General features: G+C 40.9%; 1 long non-coding RNA gene across 1 annotated transcript in view; it reads left to right on the forward strand.

The window, feature by feature from the left end:
* Positions 1-1,033: 1,033 nt before the first annotated feature.
* LOC145720169 (uncharacterized) overlaps positions 1,034-8,917 on the forward strand; it is a 33,420-nt gene continuing 25,536 nt past the window's right edge. The window contains exon 1 of the long non-coding RNA XR_014142956.1: positions 1,034-1,298. This is a non-coding gene — a long non-coding RNA (uncharacterized LOC145720169). The remainder of the gene's footprint in view (positions 1,299-8,917) is intronic.

Below are 8,917 nucleotides of genomic sequence, written 5' to 3' on the forward strand. Positions count from 1 at the left end.
CTCCCTCTCTCTCTCTCTGTTCTCTCTCGCAAATAAATAAATCTTTAAAAAAAAAAAAAGTTCATATTATATAAAAAATTCTATTAGAACATGCTTTTATTAAATATATATTGTATTGCATCATGCTTCCAGACGAATTTTATAATTGTGTGGGTGTGTATACTTTAAAACTGGTCTTGTTCTATTTTTCTAAGGGCATTGACATCAAATTTGCAAAATACAATGCTCTGAAGAGGAATATTCGAAATATTAAGGATTATTTCAATTTCTTTTATGTAAAAAAGATGATGTTTTTTAGAAATGAAACTTCAAATTCAAGTAGTCATTTTGGGGTTTTTACATAAGATGGTACTACTTTTTAAAAAGCTCTTTTTCGAGCAAAATCAATACAAACCTATGCGTTAACATTCATAAATGTACCTAGGGTTGAATTTATTCTGACATAGATTCCTGGGGTTGTAAAACCTTGAGATTGTTCTAATAAAAGACACAGTGTTAGGAGAATATCCTTTTAAAAATTTTTCTTTGCTCTCTCTTAATCTCCCACCTCTACATTCCACTGACTTTATTGAAAAATTGGTTTATTTCAACATCATTTTTATTTGCAATGGTTTTTGCCAGTGTCTGCTTAGGTCAATTAACTGCTTCCTTAAGTTTATAAACTGTGGGTCTGTATTTATAAACACAAGCTGCTGTGTATATCCTCTGGGGAACATGTGGAGAAAGTGACATAGGAATAAAAACGGAAGTCTTCCCCCCTACCCCACCATTTTTAAAAAAGAGATAGAAACCCAAGGGACACTCAACGCGCGCGGGAGGGGAGTTGATGGATATAAAAAGAAACTAAATTCTGTACGGCCACCGAAGTGAAGAATAACTTCAGAGATATTAATAACCTACCCAAAACTGTTTTGAGGACGTCCCCTACCTCCCCCCGGCAGCACAGCACCGCGAGTCCCTGAACTCTCTCACCTCCCCCGAGGACGTGGGGGGACGGGCACCCGGAGGAGGTAACCATAAACCACACCTCCCAGAGCGCAGTGCGCAGGCTCCGGCGCGCGCTCCGCTCGCAGCTCCAGAGGCCGCCGCTCTCGGGGCTGAACCGAGAGGACGCCGGGCGCCAGCCGGGGCTCTGCGGGGCCGCGCAGGAGGGCGCGCGTTCGTCGGGTGCTCACGCGGGTCTAGTGCGGCGCCGCTGGGTGCTGCGGAAGAACGCTGGGTTGCGGGAGCCTGGCAGGGCAGCTGCAGCCTTGGCGAGGCCGGCAGGAACCGAGCGGAGAGACAAGCCGAGGACCGAGGTAACTGCGTTCATTCCCCCCTCACTCCTCTCCTCCCTTTGTGCAGTGCTGTGGGTTCACGCCGAGCCTTCCCTTACCCCAACCCGAAATCGTAACGCCGCCCGGGCTTGCGCCTCCGGCTCGAGGAAACTCCAGCCTTACGAGCAGTAACTAAAACTCCGCGGCTGAGAGGGTTTGGGGCCCATTAAGCCGCTGCACGTTTTCTGTCGCTGCCGTTGGCGGGAGGAACAGGGTCGCATTTTCCGGAGGAGGTCCCCAGCCTCTGGCTCTGTCAGCCGCGTCGGTGGCCCCCTTGGCTCTCTCCTCTCGGTCGGTCTTTCCGGGAAGAGAGGGACAGGCAGGTGTTTGGTGGGGTGTAAGGAATGAGCAGGAGCGGTGCGGCCGGCCGGGTTCGGGGGCCCGGGGAGGGCGGCCGGCCCGTGGGCGCGCGCGGCAGGTGGGCTGTCTCCCGGCCCTGCGGCATGGGGACTCGCAGCCCGCCCGGGACTGGCCTGCCAGGGGGCTTGTCGCCGGTCCGGGACTGACCCGCGGGAGGGGCTCGCTGCCTGTCGGGACTTGCCTCTCCGCGGAGCTCGCTGCTAGTCGGAATTTGCTGGTACTGGGGGTTTGCGGCTCGCGCGGTGGTGGAGACGCTGTGGAAGAGTGCCTCCTGGTGTGACACCAGCAACTGCAGCCCCTTTCAGAAGGCGCAGCCGCTCGGCGGAGTTCGTTTTATTGCCCCAGAGCCAGCTGTTTCTTCTTTCCACTCAGTTCTGGGCTTAGTTAACTTGGTGGCTTCTTCAGGCTGGGCGATTTGTCTACAGAGTTGGGAGTTTTCTAGCCCGAGGCTTGTCCTTTACTGGATTTGCACAGTCGTGGCGTTTGCGCGCCTGGGTGTGAAAAGCATTCTACGTATATTCCCACTGGGCAGTGTTCTACTTTCGTAGAAAATTGAACCTTTCTCAGTATTCCTTTTAATCTGTTTTAATAACATGACTATTTTTGGCCCTTTATGCTAATGTTATCCCTGTGGGTGGTTACCACATTTGGAAGATACTTTGGGGAAAGCTTCTTGAAAAACCTGGGTTGACACAAGTATTTTATCTACTAGTTGCACTTTTTCTTTTCTTCTTCTTCTTCTTTTTTGCATTGTTTTTCTTTTATATAAGTCAATAGTTGTTTGACTCTTGCTGTTCTTCATTCTGACTCTATGAGGAAACCCTTTCTCCATCTCTCTTGAATCCTGACCCTGGCAGAGGGGTCGACTTGGGAGAACAGAGGACTTCTGCTTGGCGGTGGCATTTTTCATTGGTTGCTGCTTTTCCTCCTCCCACTGGCACTCCCTTTAGTTTGTCAGTCAACTGGTGACCCACTTCAGACTTTTAGTCCCCTAAAATACCAAATAGTATGAACATAAATATAAAAAGGAATCTTAAGATAACTATACTCACACGTGCACTTAGCTTCATATTAACATTTAAAACTAACTCTTTTAGTATTTATTTTTTATTTTTATTTTTATTATTTTTTTAAAGATTTTATTTATTTATTTATTTATTTGAGAGAGAGAAACAGCATGAGAGGGGAGAGGGTCAGAGGGAGAAGCAGGCTCCCCGCTGAGCCGGGAGCCCGATGCGGGACTCGATCCCAGGACTCCGGGACCATGACCTGAGCCGAAGGCAGTCGCTTAACCAACTGAGCCACTCAGGCGCCCTCTTTTAGCATTTAATAAGATTACTGTTAATGGTTTTTTAAATGATAATATATGCTGTAATGCACGTTCTGTATTCTGGCAGGAAGCTTAATTCACAGGGTAATTTTTAGAAGACAATAATTTCCTCATTTGTTAAGAAAATGAGGTAAGGGCGCCTGGGTGGCTCAGTTGGTTAAGCGACTGCCTTCGGCTCAGGTCATGATCCTGGAGTCCCGGGATCGAGTCCCACATCGGGCTCCCTGCTCAGCGGGGGGTCTGCTTCTCCCTCTGACCCTCCTCCCTCTCATGCTCTCTGTCTCTCATTCTCTCTCTCACAAATAAATAAAATCTTAAAAAAAAAAAAAGAAAATGAGGTAAATTTTGACACATCCGCCCCAGCCCTTTTGCAAAATAGAGTTTATATTTATGGCAGTTTTAGGTTCATAGCAGAATTGAGTGAAAGGTACAGATTTCCCAGGTACCGTACCTCTGCCTCCATATGCCCCCTGCCTGGCTCCACAGAGGCACAGCCTCCCCCACCATCAAAATTCCCACATGGAAATGGTACATTTGTTAAAATCGATGAATCTACATTGACAGATCATTATCACCTAAAGTTTATAGTTTACAGTAGGGTGTTGTATATCATATGGGTTTAGACAAATGACACTTAAAAAAAAAATCAAGAAATTTTGATTTGTAGAGAATGGAAGTACTGTTACTTAAAAAAAGACTACAAGGAATATTTTGAACATCCTAAAAGTTAACTTCAAATAGTTTTTGTGTTTTAAAAGGAATTGGATGTTTAAACTTTCAGTTTTTTTTCTTAATAATTTTATTCTTAATAATTCTAATTATTCTAAAATATTCTTAGTAATTTTACCCGACTCACAAGACCCAACTAAATCATTCATAACCAGACAATGAACTCTCATGTAAAGCCAGCCCTTAAAAAAAAAAAAAAAAGTTTGATAGTATTTACTTAACCAGTATTCACCTGAAAATACACTGATAGCATTTTATTTTATTTTTTTTAAGGATTTTAATTATTCTAAAATATTCTTAACATTGCATGTTAAGAATTAAAGAGATGAATGAGAATGAATGCTTCATAGAATAACAAAATATCCTTATTTTTCAGTCCTAAAACTCATTAGCTTGACCATTTATTTTTCTGAAAACCATGTTTTTTTTTTTTTTTTTTAAGATTTTATTTATTTATTCATGAGAGACACAGAGAGAGAGAGGCAGAGGGAGAAGCAGGCTCCCAAGGAGCAGGGAGCCCGATGCGGGACTCGATCCCAGGACCCTGGGATCATGACCTGAGCCGAAGGCAGACACTCAACAACTGAGCCACCCAGGCACCCTCTGAAAACCATGTTTTATGTTAACCAATGAAGCAAGAGGAAATCAAACATTTTAAATACACTAATTTTTCTTTACTGATGTCAAGATGTATCTACAATAGAATGTGACCCATTAAGCTTTCTTTTTTTTTTAAATCTGTTGTCTCTGAGGGGTTTTTGTGGCAGCATCAGGATATAATAATGTACTAAGTAAGCTCAGTTCTGGAACTAGACAACTTAATTAGAATCCCAGCTCTCCATTTGTTGGCTGTGTGACCAGGGCAAGTTATTTTCTGAACCTCCATTTTGTTAGCTATAAAAGGGAGATAAGAGTATTGTTATTATGATGTAAAATCATTTTATAAATTAATACACTATAATGTTTATTGATATCACTTAGTTACATGCTGTATTTTAAAACGCTGTCAGTTGGGGCGCCTGGGTGGCTCAGTCGGTTAAGCATCTGCCTTTGGCTCAGGTCATGATCCCAGGGTCCTGGGATTGATCCCCGTGTCGGGCTCTGTCTGCTTATGCTCTCTCTCTCTGTCAAATAAATAAATAAAATCCTTAAAAAAAATAAAATAAAATGCTGTCAGTGTATTTTCAGGTGAATACTGGTTAAGTAAATACTATCAAACTTTTTTTTTTTTAAGGGCTGGCTTTACATGAGAGTTCATTGTCTGGTTATGAATGATTTAGTTGGGTCTTGTGAGTCAGGGGTAAAATTATGAAAGAGTCAAAGGTGCCTTGGGAAAATTTCTATTTCATCTTCCTGGTTCTTAATCTAGATCTATGGGCGTGTCCATAGTCTTACAAGAGTCTGAACTCTGTATATCTGTACTTTGTGGGGAAAAGACCTGTAACTTTCAACAGCTGTTCAAAGGGGGTTCATGGACAACCCCTGGCAAAGGTTCTAAGAACTGTTAGCATCAGTTATCTAGGCAGTCTTCTTTACTAAACGTTTTGCAGATTATTATTATCTTTAAAGTAAGTTCCACGCCCATCGTGGAGTCCAAGTTAAAAAAACTCAAACTCAGAATCAAGACCTGAGCTGAGATCAAGAGTTGGACATTTAGCTGACTGAGCCATCCAGGCACCCCTTGCAGATTATTTTTCATATTAGTTTAGTTTTTTTTTTTTTTTGAAAGGTAATTTTTGAACCACCACGAGTGCCTGTTTTTCTTCTAGAACTAGAGGTTGATATTTATGATATACTGTGCTCATATGAATAATAGTGCTGCTGCTTATATGTGGAGATGACACTACTATTGGATCCATTATTGTTAGGCAGATACTGTCCATTCTTCCCCTCCCCTCCCGTCTTGATGGGCAATAGAATACTTGGCAAGGAATAATACCCTAATACAATCCAGCATGTTAGAATATTATTTTGAAATGCTAAAACATGATTTGGTTTCCTTAACTTAAAATTTGAACATTTTTTCTTTTCTCAACAGAACACCAAATGCTAAAGAAAATTATTTTGTCTTCCAAACTAGATAATGACATTTACATAGTGTATTTGTTATATTTCTTCCTGTATAGCACAGAGTGTAATGTTTTATTAATGCTTAATTAATGGTTATTTTGAATTTCAGAATTTCTGGTTTGGAAAAAAAATTCACAATCTGCTTAAGTAGATTAGATTATAATTTGTAATTTTATAACATTGAAGATTAATCTTATTTGCATTTGGGGAATTTTAGAGTTAGGTTAGAGTTCTAAGTTTGGGTTCATTCTTGTAATAGAGTTTGGAAATAAGCTACATCAAACTGCCGTATGTTTCTTGTTAGTATTAGGTTGCTGAGCTCTGAGGCTTTACAGTGTGAAGCCAGCTTCTCTTCTGGATCAGTTACCAGGCCAGGCACTCACAAGGCCTGAAGAGCATGGGGTGAATGAAGTAATGCAGCAAACTTAAGAATAAACCTATGCAGTGGAGTAATGTCTTTTGGTCTTTTTCCTTGAGGTGTCTTTTACTCTTCCCCTTTAATATTGGTCAGTGTTTTCATTTGAACGGGAAAGCTTTTCAAAGCTCAAGTTCTAAATCAATACTTGGGAATTTATGGAATAAAGTCAGCAGAAGTGTGTTTGGCTCTCTAGGTTTGCTTCTTATAAAATTAGTCTGAGAGTCTTATATAAATCTCAGAGATCAAGTAGAGGTGAATGCCAGCATTTGCATAGTACTTTCTGTGTACAGGATAAGTCACTGTGCTGCATCTTCAGTTATTTTAGTGCCGAGGATTGCTTATTACTTTAATAATGAACATTTGAGTTAAGTTAATTGGACATAAGTTAAAAAGAGTAATCATTTCAGGAAAAATTTTACTTATGGGAAGATTATCATTTTAAGAAGATGCGTGATTTTATGTGTATTCTCTTAACCCTTGAACTTTAAAAAATTCAAAAACGTTTCCTGCCTGGGGAGATTATTATTAATACCCCTATGTGAGTCCTTAAAATTCCTTTGTATATACCATACAGAGATATAGTTGATGTCATCTTTAGCCTTGTGGTAAGAGTTTCTTGTAGTCAGGCAAGCCTATGTTGAGTCCTGGGCATTGCCACTTAATCAGTGGTGACCTTGGGTAGGTTTTTTAGCTTCTCTGAACCTTATTATCTACAGCTGTAAATATAGGAATACTACCTCTTCAGGTTTTCTGAGGACTGAAATGAACAAATGTTAAATATCTAACTCAAATAATAACACTTACTATATAGTTTATGTGCCAGACGATTTATTAACTCAGTTAATTCTAATAATCCTATAAAGTTGGTACTGTTATTTTCACATTTTTACAGGTGGAGAAATGGAGGCTAATAAAAAGTTATATAACTTTACCAAGGTCATACAGCTAGTAAGTAGATAGTGCTAACTGTCTTCTCTCTCCCTCTTCCTCTGCCCCTCCTATCTGCTATCTACAAAGCTGACTGTTGTCATTAAAAAAAAAAAATCAAAACAATAGGAATACTTAGGGTAATATAGCCAGTCCTCACCTTTTGCTTTAGTGAAAAATGCATCTGAATGTAGATCATTATAAAGCATATTTTATTTGTTTGCTGGAAAAAAATGGAGTATTGTGTTCCTGACGAAGGACTCAGGATCACATAATTTAAAAAAGTAAATTTATGAGGCACGTGGGTGGCTCAGTCGTTAAGTGTCTGCCTTCGGCTCATGTCATGATCTCCACGTCCTGGGATGGAGCCCTGCAGCTCCCTGCTCAAAGGGGAGCCTGCTTCTCCATCTCCTGCTCCCCCTGCTTGTGTTCCCTCTCTTGCTGTCTCTCTCTCTGTCAAATACATCTTTAAAAAAAATAAATTTATAATAATGTAATATTAAGTAATATATGTGATGTTATATTAGTAATGTAAAATTATTACAAAAGTAATAATCATTTATTGAATGCTTATTGTATACTAGATATAGGGTTAAATACTTCATATATTATTACTTCATTTAAACTTTTTAAAAAAAAGTTTTATTAATTTAAGTGCTCTCTACACCCGACATGGGGCTCCAACTCACAACCCCAAAATCAAGAGTTGCATGCTCTTCTGACAGAGTTAGCCAGGCACCCCTATTATTAGTTCATTTAAACTTCACAAGAACCTTACAAGAAAGCTGAGGCTCAGAGTGATTTTAAGTGACTTGTCCAAGGCTAACAGCTAATAGAGAATCCCAAAGCTGTCTGATCCTAAAGTCTGCTATTAATCACTAGTTTATGTGCCTTGTGTTACATATGGCTAACAGATTTCTCTAAAAATCAAGGCAACCAGGGCACCTGGCTTAGTTAGTTACGCATTGGACTCTTGATTTAGCCTCAGGTCATGATCTGAGGATTGTGGGATGGAGCCCTGCTTGGGGCACTGTGCTCAGCAGGGAGTGCGCTTGAGATTCCCTCCCCCTCCCCTTCTGCCCCTCCTCACTGCATGCACAGGTGCTCTCTCTTTGTCTCTCTCTCTGTCTCTCTCTGCCTCAAATAAATAAATCTTTAGGGGCACCTGGGTGGCTCAGTTGGTTAAGCTTCTGTCTTCGGCTCAGGTCATGATCTCAGAGCCCTGGGATCAAGCTCCAGGTCAGGCCCCCTGCTCATCCGGGACCCTGCTTTTCCCCTCTCCCTCTGCCCCTCTCCCCCCTCGTTATTTCTCTCTCACTCAAATAAATAAATAAAATCTTTAAAAAATAAATCTTTTAAAATATATAATTTATATTTTAAAAAATATAAAAATAAAGGTAACAGCTTAGGGAATTTTAAATAGAAAAAAAATACTCTCACATTTTAGAAGTAAACAGTGATTCCCTAAAACTAGGGTCTTACAGGCTAAACTCCGCTTGCTCTCACTTTTTTTTTTTTAAGATTTTTTTAAAAAGATTTTATTTATTTATTAGAGCACAAGCAGGGGGAGAAGAAGGCAGAGGGAGAGGGAGAAGCAGACTCCCCACAGAGAAGGGAGCCTGATGCAGGGCTCGATCCCAGGACCCTGGGATCATGACTTGAGCCGAAGGCAGGCGCTTAACCGACTGAGCCACCCAGGCACCCCTTGCTCTCTTTTTTTTTTTAAGATTTTATTTATTTGACAGAGAGAGACACAGCGAGAGAGGG

Source organism: Leptonychotes weddellii, chromosome 2, assembly GCF_054177405.1.
Source record: "Leptonychotes weddellii isolate Sample4059 chromosome 2, ASM5417740v2, whole genome shotgun sequence".
Lineage (NCBI taxonomy): Eukaryota > Metazoa > Chordata > Mammalia > Carnivora > Phocidae > Leptonychotes > Leptonychotes weddellii.